General features: G+C 40.3%; 1 long non-coding RNA gene across 1 annotated transcript in view; it reads right to left on the reverse strand.

The window, feature by feature from the left end:
* Positions 1 to 227: 227 nt before the first annotated feature.
* The window catches only part of LOC104670038, a 52943-nt gene continuing 33300 nt past the window's right edge, over positions 228 to 19870 (reverse strand). The window contains exons 3-4 of the long non-coding RNA XR_749084.2: positions 9850 to 9895; positions 228 to 1630 (exon numbers count right to left, since the gene is read on the reverse strand). This is a non-coding gene — a long non-coding RNA (uncharacterized LOC104670038). The remainder of the gene's footprint in view (positions 1631 to 9849; positions 9896 to 19870) is intronic.

The raw sequence follows: 19870 nt of genomic DNA on the forward strand, positions 1-19870 counted from the left end.
GTATAACATATCTTCACATTGTTTATAACTTGAGGAAAATCAACATTTTGGGTTCCCAGTTCACACAGTAGGAATTACATTTGTTTTGGCCAAATATAATTTATATAACTGCAAGGAACAATAAAACATGAACTCTACAGTGTTTTCTTACCTAAAAATAATATAGACCTTGTAAAATGGAAAAGATTATTATTATAAAGAAGACAGTAACTTAAAAGGCTGAAGCTCATTTTACAATACTTTTTAATGCCTGTGCAAATAGGCAGACACCTGTGTCCCCATTTTTCTTGACCCCAGCCACAGGAGTGAGATTCCACACAGTAATAAATAACCTTGCAAGTAAAACTTTGAAATAGAATTTGCTTGATCAAGCCGAGTCCTTCCATGTTCAAAAGTCATTTTCTATGTGACTTCTTAAAATGATTCAGTACTCTTTATTGCTCTGCCTACAAAGATTTTTTTTGTAGGTGATAAAAGTATCTAGTCCATCTTATTAATATAAGAAACCCATAGTGAAGGGGCCATTATGGATTTAAGAGTTGAAAATGAAATGAATGAATAAATGGGTATTTCTCATTAAAGTCAACTAGCCTATTCAGGAATTGACTCTATTACTTCATTATCAAAATAAAACTATGATGCCATTCTCAAAGATATGTGAATGAGAAAATGAGAAAAATATTCAAATTTGTTTTTATGAAATATATGCAAGTCACGTTGAATGCATATTATAAACCTATTGAATGCATAATATTAAATTGCTGATTGCAAAATCAATCACACAACTAGAAAAAATAGTAACATTTCGGGGGCAAGTACTTTGTTCAAGGAACTAGTCCGTTGTATCCTATGTAATACTCTAAAGTCTAAACAATTCTATGAAGTTGGCAAAATCATCACAATTTTACATGTGAAGAAGCGAAGGCTCATAAATCTTTTGTGATGTGTTCCAAACCACATGGCCAAGTGAGTAGTAGAGTTGACCCCAAACTATGAGTCTTATGATTCTACATACCGTGCTCTTTCTACTGCACCACTTGATGATTTACTGGATGAAAACTACAGGCTAGTATCAGTCACAGCATAATCAGATGGCTGATGGGTCTATGATTCCTACTAGACAACCCCTATCTACTCTTGCTAGTCTTAATTTTCCTCAGTTCAAAACCTTTTCACATACAAATCAGGATTTTTCTTCCTAAGATTTTAAATTTTGCTAATTCCAGTACAATTTTCGACATGTTATTTTAAACCCTATTATCTATTTTAAAATGGAATTTAAATTGCATTCAATATTATTAGTGTTTGTACCCGTATTAATTTTTCTACAGCAATCCATTTTTAATCCTTATTTAGAGAGACATTCCTAAGACATCCTAAATGATGCCAACTTGCTTCTCATGAGCAGACATGAGTCTATTTTACTTTTAAAAAGTCTGTAGCTTCTTCAGGCGTTGAATCATCTGGCTTGGGGCCAGACACTAGAGGGTGCTTTAGAAATATTATTTGATGATGAACTCGGATGTTAGCCACTTGCTTTTCAGAATTCATTCCTGTAAATCATGGCTTTGAAAACTTGTCAGTATTTTGCTTTTTCTTTTGTGGATTTCTTCAAAGGGAGAAGGAATGTCTGAAAAGTAAATATTCAACAGTCATAACTACATCCCAAGGAGGGTGGAATAAAAAATATTATAGAAATGTATAGTTATATAAATATTTCTGTGAGATAAAAAGAGAACCCTGTGGATAACTCACAAAGAGCCTACTGGAACTTTATCGGTCGGCAGGGCTTTGTCAGAAGAAAGTGGGTTTGTGAAGGGACAGGAGAACATGTGTTTCTCCCCATTCCAAACCCTCCTTTTCTGGAAGCTTGCTGTAAACAACCACTCACATTTGTATGAGACATTTTTTTTTTTTTCTTTAAGAGGCGCTTTTACATATATTACCTTAAGGGATATTTACAACAACCTATGTGGTGAGCATTACTATTTTTATTCTACAGATAAAATAAAACAAAAACAAATGACAGGTTTAGTGACAGTAATTAACTCACATAGATCCAGAAAGCAAATTAACAGAAAAAGAGTTTAATTATAGGACTTTTTTCTACAGTGTGCAGCAACCCCATCCTTCCCTCATATATGGTTGATGTAACTCTATTTCTTCATTTTCACCTTCAGATTTTGTCACCAATTGTGTCCTTCTTCCCTTTTTATTCTTTTATTTTATCTTTAATGTCCTCAAAACTTAAAAAAAAAATAAGTAAAATAAAACACACAAAGAAGAAAAACCAGAGGTCATGAAATATGAAAATTTCATGCTTCCCCTGACCTCAAAAAACTAGCATAACCAACTACTGGAGCAAAAAAAAAAAAAAAAAAAAAAAAAAATCCTCTGAAGACTTACATTTTGAACTCAGCAGTTCACAATTTTTTAAGGCTTATCTGCTCACATATGCTGTGTTTGAAGAACTGGACATCCGTTGCATCCAACTCTTGTCGCTGAAACAGAGCTCTAAGTGAAGCACAGCTGAGGCACAAAGTGTGCTCTCAGATTCCAGAGGAGTCAAAGCTCTCACTGGGAAGATTCGAAAAGGCTTAATGGGTGCAGCACACCAACATGGCACATGTATACTTATGTAACAAACCTGCATGTTGTGCACATGTACCCTAGAACTTAAAGTATTATAATAAAAAAAAAGTGAGGGAGAAATAAAGGCTGTGTGACAAACAGAAAAAAAGAAAGAAAGAAAAGAAAAGGCTTATTAAAAGAAGGGGAAACAATTCTTTATTCTAGGCCTTAAATGACTATAGGATTTCAAAAGAACACTTGAAGCTTTGGAAATAGGAAAGCCCCCAAGTCAGTGAAGCTCAGAATATATGCAGAAAACAATGAATATTTAACTTATTGGAGGCTCGCTTGCCTGAGGAAACCATGGGGAGACGAGCCTGGCAAGCGAGCTTTGAACTGTGCTTTAGAGCAGATCTGTCTCAGAGCTTTCTGAGCCAGTGGAAATACCAGCATCATTCACCAATAGTAGCAATGGGCTATATGTGGCTATAGGGCACTTGAAAGGTGACTGGTTTGAATAAAAATCTGAAAGTTTAATTTAATTTTAATGTAAAAGCCAGATGTGGCTAGGGGCTATCATTTTAGACAGTGCCAATCAAGAGAGACTTGAATTACAGAGTGACAGGTTAGCACAGAATTGTAGGTTTACTCACAGGAAGCAGACACTGACTGACTGAAGAAGAGAGATGAACTGAGATAATTTGGGGAGGCCAAGGTAAGAAAAGTATAAGATAGATGAATTGGAAGTTGGTATCAAAGAAGATGTTGGCCGGGCGCGCTGGCTCAAGCCTGTAATCCCAGCACTTTGGGAGGCCGAGACGGGCGGATCACGAGGTCAGGAGATCGAGACCATCCTGGCTAACACGGTGAAACCCCATCTCTACTAAAAATACAAAAAAAATTAGCCGGGCGAGGTGGCGGGCGCCTGTGGTCCCAGCTACTCGGGAGGCTGAGGCAGGAGAATGGCGTGAACCTGGGAGGCGGAGGTTGCAGTGAGCTGAGATCCAGCCACTGCACTCCAGCCTGGGCGACAAAGCAAGACTCCGTCTCAAAAAAAAAAAAAAAAAAAAAAAGAAGATGTTAAGGTTGTAACTGATACATTTGTGAACTGCTGAGTTTAAAATGCAACTTACGCTCATTTAGCTTGTATGACAAATGTTTGTTCTCCACCAAATTTATGAATTTTTCCAATGTCAAAATGATGTCCATTCTTTCATCTCTCAGTCAACATCCAGAACCCAGCATCATGCCTTACACAAATATATGTTGTGCATGTGATATTGTCTTACAAACTCAACCATAGCTCTGTGTTAATGTTATTAGACATCATGTTAATGTTAAATATTAATGTTAAATGTTAATGTTTGATATTTAATGTTAAATTAAATACCTAAGATGGATGAAAGTGACAAGAGTTGGATGTAGTGAATATTCATTTAAACACAACATATGTCAGCAGGTAAGGCTTAAAAAAGTATTTTTTTTTCTGTATGTGTGTAAATGTGTGTGTGAGTGTGTGTGTGAGTGTGCAGGTGTGTACTGGTTTATTCTCCCTCAAATTTTTATCTCCAAAGCACTTGTAATGAAAATACATCATCTATATTATTTTAAACCCATAAGAAACAATGTTCTTGTTTCAGCTTCATTAGATTCTTAATTATGGATAAAATATTCTGTAAAGTTAGCCAGTGTTCACTCCTTCATTCTATAAGCTAAAACGATTTTTAAAACAAAAACAGAAAATTTGACTTCTCCAACTGTAAGGCTTGGGATCAAAATATCAAAATCACAAGTAAAATCTCACATTAAACTTGGTAAAACAAAATTATTTTCCTACAGTATTTTGCATAAGAGCAAAGAAAAAGAATAAAACAACAGCAGCAACAGCAATGCAACTTCTCATCTCCAACACAACCATTCTAATCACTAATATCTTTGTATCCACAAATGGACTCATCACTTGGGTGACTTCTCAAATAAATCTTAAATTGTTTTTGGCTCAGTAAATCCTCATATGAAGACGTTCTGGGAATGACTAGGCACCAAATAGCCTTCCATAAAATGTGTTATGGGCCAATATTAACTCAGTGACCTGGCTTCTCTTCTATATGCTCATATGACATGAGCAAATGCACAGGCAGAGTTTCAGGAAAAAACATCGAAAAGTTAGTTTTTCCTTCACATTCATTCAAACGATGCCTGGGCTAACCATGTTTGATGAAGACAGAGTGAATTTATCCAGTTCTCCAGGCAAGGGCTATGTGTATTCTCTCTCTCTAAAAGTCTGATTTTGGAGAATCCTCAATTCATCAATAACTCCTGCAGCTATTGCTGAAACCTTCCCCCTCCTTTATTTAAACCTGAAAAGAAAGTGAAGCCCAGCTGGTGAGGGTTATCCGGTTATCTGGAAGACAAAACTATGGAGATTTGTATTCTTATGCATTCTTTGTCTCATAACAATGGAAATCCTTGAACTTCCAGATATATTATGTTCTAGCATCTTAATCCTCTTAAAAACTCATTTGCGTTATCTGACACTTATTTGAAATGTTGGGAGCAGAGCTTTGGAAAGGGTTTTAGGTCTGGATCTTCCATTTTAACTTTATTGTGTTTTTAAGACTCATTTTTGAGTTTTCTTACACATAGTGATCCCACATTTTTCTACATATATATTTAAATATGGGCAAATAGCCGTATGAACTCAGGAAAATAAAGCAGTTATTGATATTAGTATATTAATTAATGAATTATCCCTTCATTCACAGAATCCTAAAATCTTAAAATTAAAATTGACCTCAAAGGAAGCTACCTTAAACCATTCTTACAAACTACTGTACTACTACAAGTATTGAATGCCTGGGATCAGAAATGGGAAGAATGCTTCCTTTTTCATGTTTTGTTCCTTCTATTTTGTTTCCAAATGTCCAAGTAGCCAAGTCTCTGGTATGTATCAGAGGAACAGTCAATTTTCAGAGTGAAGTCAAGTGAAAAGTATGCAGATGGCAGTGTAAATGTTAGGAAAGTTTGGGGAGAAATATGCCAACTATGTGCTGTTTTGTTACAGTAACTATAGAACCGTCTCTCCAATGCCATGGACAAGACCCTTGCCAAATGGAATACCCTATTTATAACCCTATTGGGAAGAGGAAATGGTGCCAGGAACAAGATAAAACTATTATCTGTATTAAGAAAAATACTTAAAAGCATGTTTGTATTTGAAAATAAATGTTAGTGGTTAAGAAAAATAATAATGGTAGTTGTAGATCTGGGTGTTGAAACCTGTTGCAAGGCTATTAATTAGTCATCATCTTATCTTCACTGCCATGTCTCTGCCAACTTACCTGTTTGAAGTCATAAATGGAGCTCATAAATGGGCTCTTTGGGAGATATGTAGAAAATAAACAATTTCCCCCACTGGGTAAATAGTTAAGAAATCTCCCTGGGCTCATATGTTTTCCTCCTGTTGGCACTGTTGACTCAGTGCCCATGTGGGATGTACTCCCAAACTGTGCTGCTGCTGGCAGTGTTTCCAGTGCCAAGTATTTAGCCTGCAGTCCCAGAGGCAATGAAAAAATAGCTAAGTCCAAGGGAGTACCATGAGCATATGGACCCTGGTCACAAGAGTGTCACACTGGGAGGGGCTTGGACATATGCCACAGGCTGCATCAGGACATATGCCATGGGCTGCCACCCCAAATAATTCCCTCTTCCCCAGGACCCAGAGGAACAGCTTGTTGAATAAACAAGAGACTGAGAGAGTGGTTGAATTGGCACCAGGCCAGCGTCCCTTGCCTTCCCCACTGAATCAATGAAAACTTGGCATATACTACATTTTCAAGGCGCAGGGAAGCATGAAGACGTAATCTCTTTGTCCTTCCTGTGTTTTGTCACTTCGTCTTTCCTCCACCTACTTATCTGACTTGGTAGAATACAAACACTTGATATCATTTGGAATAAGACAAAATAAGGGTTGATTCCTGGCTCTTTTGCTAGCTCTGTGCCCCTAAAAGAAAAACAAAAAAAGAATATTTACTGATAAAAGCCTCAATTTCTTTTCAGTGAATGGTACCTACCTTGCTGGTTTGTGGAAAGGTTTAAAAAGGTGATATATAAAGTGTTTTGCACTGTTTCTAGCACATGATAGACAATAAATGTGAACTTGTGTATGACCAGATGCACACATTAAACTCTGGATAGTCCAGTTAATTACTCCATAATATTATTATTTAATAATCAAATTTATTTATTGAGTTATATTATAATATAGAATATTGTCCTATAAGTATATATTTATTAAAATTATCTAATTGTTAACCCAGTATCAAAATTTCTGATAATTCTGTAATTATACACAATTATTAAAGACATAATTTCCATGTATTATATATCATGTGTTGTGTATTTTATACAAACACATTATATATATCACAATATTATGTATTATATGTTTTATATATCATGTTATATTATGGCTTGTATTACATATTATGGATTTGTAGGTCTCATGTATATGTTACATACATATCACATTTAATATACTATATATTTGTATTATCAATTTGTTTATATCAATTATAAATTGTGATATGTAAGCTTATTATTTCATGTAAATAACTTAAACTATAATCATATGATTAATATACTATCAGGGGCTTATTAGATTGTCATACAGATAATTAGATATAATTATTAAAAATAACAATTTTTTACTATTGTATATGCTATTTATATAAATGTAGGTGTAAACATGCACACACAAGTTTAGTTATTTAATGATCTTTGGTGTGCTTAAGCCACAATTCTCCTGGTTTAGAATTATCACAAGGGAAGAAAGTGAAATGTCATGGGACAACCATGTGTCTGAATGAGAAAAGTTTCAGTCGAGGTCCTGACAGGTGTGTGACCCTGGGCATGCCATTCACCCGCTCTGAATCCTTATTTTCTTACTCTAGTAAAAAGGGAAGGGAACATTTACAGATTTAAATTGAAATAACATATGAAAAGTCTGCAACACACTTCTTAGCTCATAATTAATCAATAAGTGGTAGATGTCTTTATTATCAAAAACTAATTATCATTGTTGTTTTCTTTTTTTTTTTTTTTTTTTTTTTTTTTGAGACGGAGTCTTGCTCTGCCGCCCAGGCTGGAGTGCTGTGGCCGGCTCTCAGCTCACTGCAAGCTCCGCCTCCCGGGTTCACGCCATTCTCCTGTCTCAGCCTCCCGAGTAGCTGGGACTACAGGCGCCCGCCTCGTCGCCCGGCTAGTTTTTTTTTGTATTTTTTAGTAGAGACGGGGTTTCACCGTATTAGCCAGGATGGTCTCGATCTCCTGACCTCATGATCCGCCCGTCTCGGCCTCCCAAAGTGCTGGGATTACAGGCTTGAGCCACCGCGCCCGGCCCCATTGTTGTTTTCAATGGAAGTCTCAGAAATAACATCTGAACAGCAGCCGTTCACTTACTGAGGATTTCTACACGCAGAACCGGCTACTGCGATTTCTGTTTTGCTTAGGCCTCATTTGGAGAACAGGGCCAGTTGTTCTCACTTTCTAGTGGTTGGAGAATATTCAAACTGATATCCCTTGTGGAGTAAGATCTTGGGGACAAATATTTCTTCTATTTCAAGGTTTCTTAAATTTCACATGTGATTTTAAAAAGCAAATAAGCCCCTTAATTGCTTCGTTAAGCTAGTCAACACTAATTAAGAAAAGTCAAGTGGAAAAATATTAGAAACTGCTGTGCTTGACTTGAAGCCTCCTCTCTTTCTCCCAGAATATGTTTTGCTTTGCTAAGGAAAGGGAGTTTGGGATTTTCTGTGATAGAATCCACTCTGACCTCCTGGGTTCTGAGCTTGAAATTGAGCTTCAGTCTTTGGGGGTTGATCCTGTTTATTACTGATGAAACATGATTTCCCAACCCCATGAAAAAATGCCTAAGTGCCTTGTAAAGTAGCACAGGGGGTAAACCAAACTATTTTGATGAGTTAGAATTCAACAAGCTTGAAACATCAGTTTCTTCTCCTTTGATACAGCATAGGAGCTTAAGAACAGTGGGCAAGGGAGGTAGCTCAGTCGTGGAGTGGGAGCTCCGTATGTGAATATGTGCACGTGTGCATGTGTGTCTGCACCTTTGTGTTTGTGCACCTCTGTGCACATATGCGGTGTTGAGTATGCCGTAGGGAGCTTCTACTTGTCTGCAAGACAAATAGGCCCTGAATTCAGCCTTTTGCTCTTCTCCAAACTTTGGGGCAGTTATTTCCCTTAGTTCTGCTGAAGCTTATAAGAAAAGTGAGTTTTGTTATACATTTTCCTAGAACTAACTAGGCCATATGTCTGGTTATATCAGCTCCTTTGGAATCTCTCAGATCTAGAGAAAATGATGAAGTAATTCCAGTAACCTGCCTTAACTCTCCTTTATTGTAGTAAACAGCTTCTATATATTGAGCACTTACTGTGTACCAAATGTTGTTTAGATATTTTATAACCATGGCCACATGTAATTCTCAGGGTACCTGCGTATTATTATCTCTATTTAATTGATAAAGATATCAAGGCTAAGAGAAATAAATGGCTGATAGCCCCCGAGTTGGTAAGCTGTTGAGCAGGGATTAAAACCCCAAGATGCCTCCTACAAACTCAGTCTGATTTCCTCTTTACCCCATTATTGAAAAGGCTCTCTTACTGTAATCCTCTGAGTCATACCAGTAATCTTTCCTGGTCCTAGATGAGAAAAACTCAAATTCCTCTTCACTCTAAAAACACTCCTTGGCACAGTGTCTCTGCTAAGCCTGCTCAGCATGCAAACATCCCCTGAAGCTCCACAGTTGGCTTTACCCACAGCCTTTGGGAGCTCAGCACATGTCAAGCCCTTCAGAGGATTTTGGGCTGCTTAAGGGAATCTGCTGGAAAAGCAAGAAATATGAAGAACTTTGGGACTGGAATCAGAAGTAATTTTGCCTATATTGACACTTGTGCTGGGGAGACTAGACCTGAGTTATCTAGGGTAATAGGTGATCTCCCCTTGGGGCGTCAGCTCCCATGGATGGCCTTTCTCCTTGACTATGGATGAGTGAAAAGGATAAGAACCTTGCCTTCATCAGAATAAACTCAACAGAGCCAAAACCATAAGACTCGGTCTATTTTGCAGGCATTGAAGCATGCTGTGACACTGTCATGCCAGACCCCTATTAACTTCAGTAGGGATGGCACTGGGTTCAAGAGGCTAGAGAAGAGACCTAGAGCCAGCAAAAGAGGCCTATGGTTTTATTTGCGGGAACTTACATACAGGGATGGTTCAGTGGTGGCAGGCTGGACAGGAAAACCAGAACTGCTGGCAAAAAAACACATGCAGTTTACATAACATCCTCACTGAGTACCCTCTCCTCAGCAACCTCCACATGAGCACCCTCATTTCTTAAATTATTGCTGTCAGGTCCATCTGCTGTACAGGGTCATTCTCAGGGTAGGCTTCAGTTAAGCTATTGCTGTCAGATGTGTCTACCATACAGGCACCAATTGCATTGGCCCATTTGAGGGAAAAAAGCTCAGTATGTCTTGAGTGAGGAAAAAGTGTAGAAGCCCTTGTTGGATGTACTGAGGAATCCAGTTCGCAGGCTCCAAAGGGGTTCTGTTAACTCAGCACTGAGCAGTCCCATGAGATTGTGAGTGTTCAATCAGCTTGGTGAGGGATGGCAGTGGACATCTTCTGCCTGTGGTGGGCATGCTTGTGGGGGTTGAGAGACCTGCCATCCATTAGACTCTTGTGTACTGAAGAGCTTCCTCAGTTTCCTTTTGGCCCAGGACTAATAGATAAGACAATTCTAGACTTCTCTCATAATGGGTCTGAGCCAGTGGATAGTTCCCTTGCCTTGGACTGAGCAGGATGAAGTCTGCAGGGACGGGGTGGGAGCAGTGCCTGTAGCTCTGATGCTTCAGACACATGTACATTCTTATGAAAACAAATGATCTCTGGCCAGGAACTGAACACAGATAAACTAAGGCACAAAGTGTGCACAATTAAAAAGACCACAACTTTTGTGAAAATGCTGACTTTAATTAAAATAAGCAAATAAAGGAACAAACAACCCCTACATATTTCCTTCAATTTCTCAGTGTTCTGGAGATTCAGAGCAAGTGATTATGAGACTAAAAAGTTTTATCAGGTAGTTATCAAATTATTCCCATCAAGAATATGAGCTAGAATCATGACATTCTTTCCCAACATCTTTAATGAGAGTAGAATGAGGTCTTTGTAATAACAAACAGCTTTTGATATTTCTGTGGGGGGCTATTGCTCTAACTGCTCACAAATCAAGGACAAGAAATAAAGTTTATGTAAGAAGAATGTGTGATGAATGTTTTGGGAATTGAAGCATGCAACACAAATGAGCCTAAGGATACAGGTGTGAGAGGCTGTTGCAACCTAGGTCACAGTTCAGAAGGTGGTCTACCCCAGAGCACCTGCCAGTCAGATAAAGAATCCAGGCAAGCACAAGGCAGGATATTAATATTTGTAGATAAATGAGCTGAGAACTGTGGTCCTGGGGAGCCTGAAACACTTAACAAAGTAGGGGCTCATGACTAAGAAAAATACAAGGCCAGATCCCAGTTCTAGTGACAAAGTCAGAGGGAATAGAGATGTCAGCAGGGTGACCCAGAGAGTACTAAGTCTCAGACCTCACTGTGGCAAAAAGTGATTAGAATCTAATGAGAGTGCCTGGGTGTCAGACCCAGTCAATGGATACTAGCAAGGGTTCATGATAGTCTGAGCTCCACTGAACTTCACTGTCCCAAAGATTGAAGTGATAGAAGGCTCCTGATAACTTTGCCAAGAGCAGAAGTGGTGTGAGTACTGGGCCTCCTGGAAGCTCAGAAGATTGAGCCTTAAGAATATGAAGAGGGGGCCAGGCATGGTGGCTCACCCTGTAATCCCAGCACTTTGGGAGGCCAAGGTGGGTGGATAACGAGATCAGGAGTTCAAGACCAGCCTGACCAACATGGTGAAACCCCATCTCTAGTAAAAATACAAAAATTAGCCAGGAGTAGTGGCATGCACCTATTGTCCCAGCTACTCAGGAGGCTGAGGCAAGAGAATTGCTTGAACCTGGGAGGCAGAGGTTGCAGTGAGCTGAGATTGCACTACTGTACTCTAGCCTGGGCAACAGAGCAAGACTCTACCTAAAAAAAAACAACAACAACTCTACCTAAAAAACAACAACAACAACAAAAAACAACTATATATATATATATATGAAGAGGGTGAAAGATTTCATATGTTAACACCCTGGAAAGTCATCACTCCCAGATTCTTTCCATGGAGGCTCTCTCGAAGGCAGAATGACTCCCATTCTAGAAGCAGAAGGTGAGTATGGCAAAGGCCTGTGGAGGAGCTAGTGTGAAAGGAACTGACATGAGGACAGCTACCAACTGGAGTGAGAAAGTCAGGTCTCAGCTACAAGAGCACTAACTCGGCAGGCGAGACCAGTAGGGCCCTCATCAGAAACAGTCCAGATCAGCCACCTTTTTTGACATTTTGAGTCCAAAAATGTTCCTATATACTACACTGACGTGTGTCCCTGAAGGTGGCCCCAGAAATGGTCCAGATGAAGTCCTGGGAAGGCTGTGGAGGTCCTCTCTTTTGTTTCCTTCTTCACCTTGCTCCAATTACCTTGCTCTCCCATTGAATTTCAAATCATGCCTTGTATCTTCACACCTCAGGTCTTTACCCTAAGCCTTCTCTTTGCCTGGAATGACCTCTTTCCTCTCTCATCATTCAATCTCCATCTCGCCTTTCTTGCTATTGTGATTACTTTAGTTTGCATGGACTTTTCCTGGCTCTAATATCTGAATCTTGTATTCAATAATCATTCTTTGGTAAATTTTCCTAAGAAAGTCCACTGGACAAAAGTCAGATTCACATTAAACTACAGACTAAAGAGCAGGAAGAGCCCCTAGAGATCCCCTAGCCCTACTATTTCTGTTTAGGTGAGGAGGCAAAAGTGTAGAAGGAAGGCATGATTTCCTTAAAGTCACAAGAGAGTCAAAAGCAGAGAATGCATAAATCCATGTCTACTGACTCTCAATCTGGAATGTCTTCATGCATTTTTTTAAATTTTTTTATGCCTAAGTAGTTTAAGTTGAGATGAAAATGCAATAAGAATCACATTTCCACAGAAGTGATAAGAAATTGGTCAGGTCTCCTTTCTGATGTGTCAGCAGCTATGAGTCTCACTGAAAGTCCCTGTTTTTGCACCTCAGGGTGAATCATGGGTTTCTGAATGGGCAGGAGGAAACTAAGGCTAAGTGAGGCTACCCCTGGACGCACTGGAAGCCCTCCCAGGAGGGAAGAGAAAGAGACCTATAACATCAACCTTGAGCTTTCCTTCTTTGTTCCTTTTATGGCCTTCCTCACTTTACGTGAGGTCTGGGATATGAACGTGCTCAGGGGTAGAGAAAGCTGTAATCCCCAGGGCCCTGCACTATAAACTTCATTTCCTCCCTTTATTGCAGTTAACTGCCCATGAACTCTATTAATATTTTGCAAATTGAGATCCCTAAAACACATGTTACTGTTAATTTTAACCTCATGCTAACTAGGATGTGGTCAAATTTTCACAACAAATTCCAAGGATATTTTGATATGCCTTGGAAAAATGCATTTAAAGGTGGCTCTGGGGTATTATTTCTTCTAAGTCTACACATTTTCTTTCAATTCTTGCTGCTTAGGAGCAGGCAGAAGTAAACTGTCTTAAGTGAGGAGGAGCCATAATACAAAGTGATGCAGTTATGATACGGGAGTGACAGAAAGAAACCTCTACCAGACCAAGAGGGACAGTCAAGGAACATCAGCTTTCTGAACATCAACCTTCTGAACTTACCATAGTAAAAATCTGATGTCAACAAAATTGTTATACACTTTTGCATGCAGAATCAATTTACTTTGAAACACTTCACCATTCTATAAACACAGTTCTTCCCTTAGGAAAAAGCCATGGGTTTTATAAATTTAATGAGACAAAAATGAATTTTTCCCACCTCCAGGATACCAAATACATTCTCACGGAATAATATCACAAGTGTGACCTCTAAGTCTGATGAGCCAGAAATAAGAAACTCTTTTCCTTCCTTCCCTCCTTCCTTCCTTCCTTCCTTCCTTCCTTCCTTCCTTCCTTCCTTCCTTCCTTCCTTCCTTCCTCCCTCCCTCCCTCCCTCCCTCCCTCCTTCCTTCCTCTCTCCTTGTCTCCCTCCCTCCCTCCTTTCCTTCCTTACTTCTTTCCCTCCCTCCCTCCTTCCTTTCCTTCCTTTCCTTCCCTTCCTTCCTTCTTTCCTTCCCTCCCTCCCTCCTTCCTTTCCTTCCTTCTTTCCTTCCCTCCCTCCCTCACTTTTCTCTCTCTCTCCCTACCACTCTGCTGCCTCCTTGCTTCCCTCTCATCCCCTCCTCTCACCTCTCCTTCCCTACCTTTACTTCCCTACCTTTTCTTCTTTCCCGCCTTCCTTTCTCCCTTCCTTCCTTCTATTTACTCATCAAATATTTTCTGAGTACCCATGTTGCCAGGAATTGCTGTAGCCATTGCAGATTCAGTGATAAACATATCCCTGGAAAACATTAATCAGTGATTCCACCTTTGAGATAGGTATTCTTCCCCAAGAACATCAATCTATTCAAGTCACTCACCTTAAAGAGAGGAGAAAATGTCCAGCTACAGAAAATAAAGCAGTGACCATTTTATGAATCACTGAGTCAACAAACCTGCTTTTTTAGTTTGTTTCCCCAAATGATTCTCCACTTTCTCTCAATCATAATGGTAAATTCAAGTACACCTAAATCCTTACTGCCTCAAATAAGGAGATGGTGTGGTATAGTGACATCATTTTTGTCCTCACAACCAATTATTCTGAGAAAGGTGAGTGAGTGCAGAGCCATTGGAGAGAAGGACATCCACCTTCCTCTGCCTCCTGCCCTTATACAATGCCAAGGTCACACCTGGACCTAAAGGAGAGACACTCCTCTTCCGTATATGTTCAATTGATCTTATTCTTCGACTTCCATTGCTCTCACTCCAATTTTTTCTTACCCTTGATTCTAATATAGGTGGCAGCATTCACAATACCTAAGTGCCAACCTCTCTCAATACATTCAATAGGAATTCAGTGATTTAGAGAGTAGGGCATCTCCTGAGGAAAAAGTAAATATTCTTCCTATCCTTCCCTACCCTTTTTGTGAAATAACCATGCTTTCTCCTTATGATCAGGATGTATTACAACTGCCAGTACACAAACTCTTTTCTTTGCCGGCTGTTCTATGGGTACAGTGGGCCCAAACTGAGCAGCAGTGGTCATATTTTTAAGTTAATGAGTCCTATATCTCATGGTAGAAACAGCCCTCAGAATCTAAGGTTTCAGGAACAAGAAACAGAAATCTCCCAAGTAGGTCACTGGAAGTAATGGTGAGTTCAGCCCCAAGAGTTCCCCCAGAGGACTCAATGATAATAATTTATTCTTCTTTTGAGAAAGCCAAGATCCCATCTTGTACCCTCAGCCCAGTGATTTCCTGGGCATACAGATAACCCAGCCCCAGAGAAGGGCTGCTAAGGGCTGCTGCAGGGCTGGCTCAGATGCATATGAAGCTCTGCCCAAGAAACAGAGAGAGAGAGAGAGATCCTTGAGAGTCCACAGCTGTGTGGGGATCTGGGCTTTGAGCCCCCTCAGCTGAAGTCAGCAGCCCCCGGAATGTCTCAAACCTGCTGCTGGCCTCAAAGCTCAACTTGCTTGGCCAAGGCCCCATATCACTGTAGGACATCCAGGGCTTCAAAGGAGGGCCCCTCAGAGCAGCCTCCTCCTCCCAAACACTTCTTGCCAAAGCACAGCTGAAGCAAGCTTGAAGCTAAATATTTGGATTGAAAGGGAGGGAGGATGCAGCCCCTCTGAAGGGTATTTTACCCAAGCCATTGGGAGAGAACCAGCTCCCAGCGCAGGCATGCTGAGCCCCACAACATTGAAAAGCACTGTAATCGCTGTGCAATCAGCTGTACCATGTGCCTGCAAACCTCACAGAAACACAGGCCCTGCAATGTGCATAGTGATTCCCAGCCTGCCTCCTTCATCTCATTTCACCCTCTTCACGACCTTCAGAAGCTGCAGGATGCAATGGCTCTCTTCTTTGTATATGCAGAAATTGAGCATCTCCACAATGGGGAAATGACCTTCTCAATGTTGAACATGAAACAAGGGCTTAAGACTGGACTCTAAGTCGGGCCTTCTGAAGGCAGGATTGACCTCTTCCTTATCAATCCAGGGTTGCTGTTGAATAATAACAATGCCCAACATAAGTACACAATGCTGTAGGGAGGTGGACAGAGCATGGTTTTGGAGAGAAAAGAACCGAGCTGAAGGTTCCATTCCAGCGTCTGTCAGTTCTGTGACCCCAGGCCTGTCATGGTTGACTTTATTGAGAAGCAATGTCATCTGGAAAGTGGACACAATACTGAGATTCGTCCCTACCCCCATCACTCGTCTGCACTGGGGGTCACCTGAGCCAGTGTGCATTTAAAAAGTCCTTTCCACCTGCCTGTGCCCTGAACCTGGGAATGATGGTGATGGTGATCATGCCAAAGAAATGAACATCACAGCCTGAAAGAAAATGGGGGCAGAAGAGAGCTTCGACTTCTTGCCTAGCCCCTTCATTTTATAAACGTAAAAACTAGTTTGTCTAAGTCAACCTAGGAAAATGGCAGCAAAGCCAAGCTTAGATCTCCCAGACCTGTCCTGTATCATGATCCTTCTTTTTTTCTTCATGTTCCCAAACACTTAACAAGCACATTTATTCTCTGGGGGAGTAGATAGGACAGATGATATGTCCCAAGTTTATGGGTGAGGAAATTATGACACGAGGGTTACAAGAATTACGTCAAATGGCATGATGAGTAAGGAGTGGGCTGGGTTTCACTCTTTATTTGGCCAAAGTAATTTTATTTTAAAATGAAAAACAAAAACAAAACCACTACACTCACACCAAACATTTGCCATCCAAACTGTTCAAAGGGCTTTCTTTATACAGATCTCCAACCATTGCAGGGATCCCTTTTACAGCATCCCTGTCACTTGAGCAGCTTACCTTTGCTTAATGAACTCCTGTGTGGTCCTCATCAGACAAATAATTCCATCATTAAATAACCCTTATTTCAAGCAAATATTTACCAATTGCCTGCTGTATGCAGGGGACTAGATGTATCGATTGTGAGAAAGCTCTCCCAGGTATTGGAGCAAAATCTGCCTCTCCCTGGCTAGTAGTCATTTTGCCCTCCAGCTTTACTACAATGGCCCCATGTGACTTTGCTGTAGAATTTGAATATGCTAACCATTCCCTTCTTCCTAATGCTCTCTCCTTCCTTGTGTCCTGGTAATCAGGCCCCATATTCTCCTGTACTTCTGACTTACTCTTTTCAGTCTCTTTCACTGGCTACTCTTCTTCTCTCTTAGTTCATAAATATCAGCATTCTCGACAGGACTGATTCACAGCCTCAGAGACATGACTCCCAAATATAAATCAGCCCAGACCTCTATACTGAGCTGCAGACCTGTACGTCAAACAGCTGTAAGACATCTCCATTTTGATGTCCCACAGGCATCTCAAATTTGGCATGTCTAAAACTGAACTTCCACCCTCTAATCCCTAGGAAACCTCCTCTATCCTGTATGCTCTTTCTCTCTATCGTGTATGCTCTATTATTTCCCATTTGAGCCAAAAACCTGGACATTGTCTTTATTCCCCCCTTGCCTTTGCACACATCCTAACGCCTTAGTTCTACACCATACCACCTCTTGAACCTGCCCTTTCTTCCATTCCCACTCCTATTGATTTAGGTTGGACCCCATTTTAGTTCCCCTATAGTATACAATAGACTTCCAGTTTCCACTGTGGATTCCTTGTAATTAACTCAACACAATAGCACTAAAGTGTTCTCTCTAAAATGTGATACATTTGGTCACGCGTTCCCTGCTAAAAAACCAGCCAATGGTGCTCCTCCATCAAAGGATAATGTCCTGATTTTATATGATGGGCTAAGGGGTCCTTAATTATCCAGCCCCTGCCTACTTTCCAGGCTCATTTCCATTTGCTTCCTGCAAAGTTCTCTGAGGTCCTCTCACTCTAAAGTCTAGGCATTTCCTTAAACATGCTGTGCTCTCTGTGGCCTCTGGTCCTCATCAAAGTCTTTTTAACTCCAAGATGTTCTTTCCTTCAAAGGATACATTTGATTATTCCCTGCTATCTTTGTGATACCTTCCCAATCCCCAGCTAGGTAAAGCTGGTCTCTTCCCCTAACATACCTTGGCCATAGAATAATCTCATGTAACATAGCTGGTTGCTGTGTGTCCCTTTACCTCACAGTGAGCATCTAGATAGTGCATACTCCTTTTTATTGGTTTCTGTATTCTACTGCTTAGCATAGGCCTGGAATACAGTAGGTGCACTACAGTTGTTGGCTCAATGAATTAGTTAAATAAATGAATGAATGGATGGATATGTGTATTTCATACCTCTTTACTATTTCACCTTTTCAAGCTTGCCCTAAAATGGTTGGCTATGACATTTTTTTATAGTCATACAGCCCACTAAACCAGATTTTTATCATTTAAGTCTAACTAGAAAAATCTTTCTATTTACAGCAAGCAGTTCAGTGGAACCAGAACCATGAGTGACCCAAAGAAACTGGAAGCAACTAAATTTTTAAATAGGGTGTTATCTCCTCTTCACTAATTCCAACACCCCAGCATGTCATGTCTGAAAGGGGATTGTTGCCCTGCCTTTGTACCCCTACTGCAACCCTAGAAAAATGATGGCTGCAAAGGGACATTCACTTTCCATGGCCTCCCTTCTTCTTCCTGACAATTCCTTTCCTCTATTTCACCAAAGTCATCATTAGTGAATACTGCCTGTTTGCTTGAGCTGTTTTTGTTTTTGTTGCCATTTAGGATCTCAGATTTATTTCCAACTAAATGATGATCAGCTTAAGACTGGAAAAAGAAGATGTTTTTCTACATTATTCTGTCCTCTGGTCTACGGCAACATTTAGAAGGTGTGCCAAGAAAAAAAAAGTTTGCATTGGATTTGGTTTAGTTTTGGTCAAGTTCTAGCTAGATTCTTGTTATGATGTTCTTGTTATACCTGCTGACCTACTGTGTGGTTAAATGTCATAATGTAAGATATTAAGCAACATTTTTTTTTTCTCCTTCTGGTTCCCCCTCATCAACTTGTATAGTTAAGACCATTCATCACAGGGATTATTTCTCATGGTGGGATCAGAGAGCAGAGGAGAAAATTCTTATCTACTAAATATTAAAACATTGATGTTAAAAGACACAGATGTACAAAGCAAATGTGTTTGTAAGAATTCAGATCTCCTATCCTCTCCACTTAACCCCAGACAATCTGGACACCCACAAACTGGAGAGGAAAAGAAGGATTAGAGAAAGTCACTGGATTAGATATTGGCCTATGACCTACCTTCCACCCTGAGTAAGCTCCTGGGAAAAGAGAGACACAGAAACTCCCCACATCAGTCTGAGCATTTCATGGCCATCTTTACCTTCCTCCTAGACAAAAATGGTGCATAGGTGAAAAGAAAGTAAGCGTTGGAGAGAAGCTTTTGATGGCATATGATGCCTGAGCAGGCACAGTGACTCTGTGAGGCACACGAGTCAGCGAGCAGCCTCCCCAGGCCCTGCGGGTGGGTCCCAGGTGGCATGGAGAGAAGAGCTAGGAGCTAACTTTTCTGTATTCCTAGAGGGAGTGGGAGTCAAGGGTCATGTGCTCCAGTGACCCAGATTAGATGCTGGTCACATAGCAAAACATGTGGGCTGACCTTGCTGCCACTGATAGGAGCTGAGGCCCCCTCTCTGTGGGCCAATATTAGGAAGGTGCATGCATCTAACAATGATAAGGCAACAATATTCCAATATGGTACCAAAGGACCTAGACCAAGATGTAGATGAGTCTACCTCTGCCACCACCAAAACAAGGTTGTAGTTGCATAAGTCTCTGACTTTCCCACTTATTCCCACCCTCCCCTGTGCACTGCTCTGCATCTCACACCAGAGCTACCATTTCGTCTCAACACTAGGGAGAATGATAATAAAGGAAGAATAGTCTTGCTGAGGAATAAATTTTCAACCTGAAGTGCTCCCCCTAACCAAAACAACAACAATAACAAAACTGAATTTGATCAAGTTTCTTCTATAATGGAGAGATTTATGTTTCACTGAAGAAGTCAAATTGTGGACAAAAAATTTAAAATTATGTTGA

This window comes from Rhinopithecus roxellana, chromosome 17 (genome assembly GCF_007565055.1).
Source record: "Rhinopithecus roxellana isolate Shanxi Qingling chromosome 17, ASM756505v1, whole genome shotgun sequence".
Lineage (NCBI taxonomy): Eukaryota > Metazoa > Chordata > Mammalia > Primates > Cercopithecidae > Rhinopithecus > Rhinopithecus roxellana.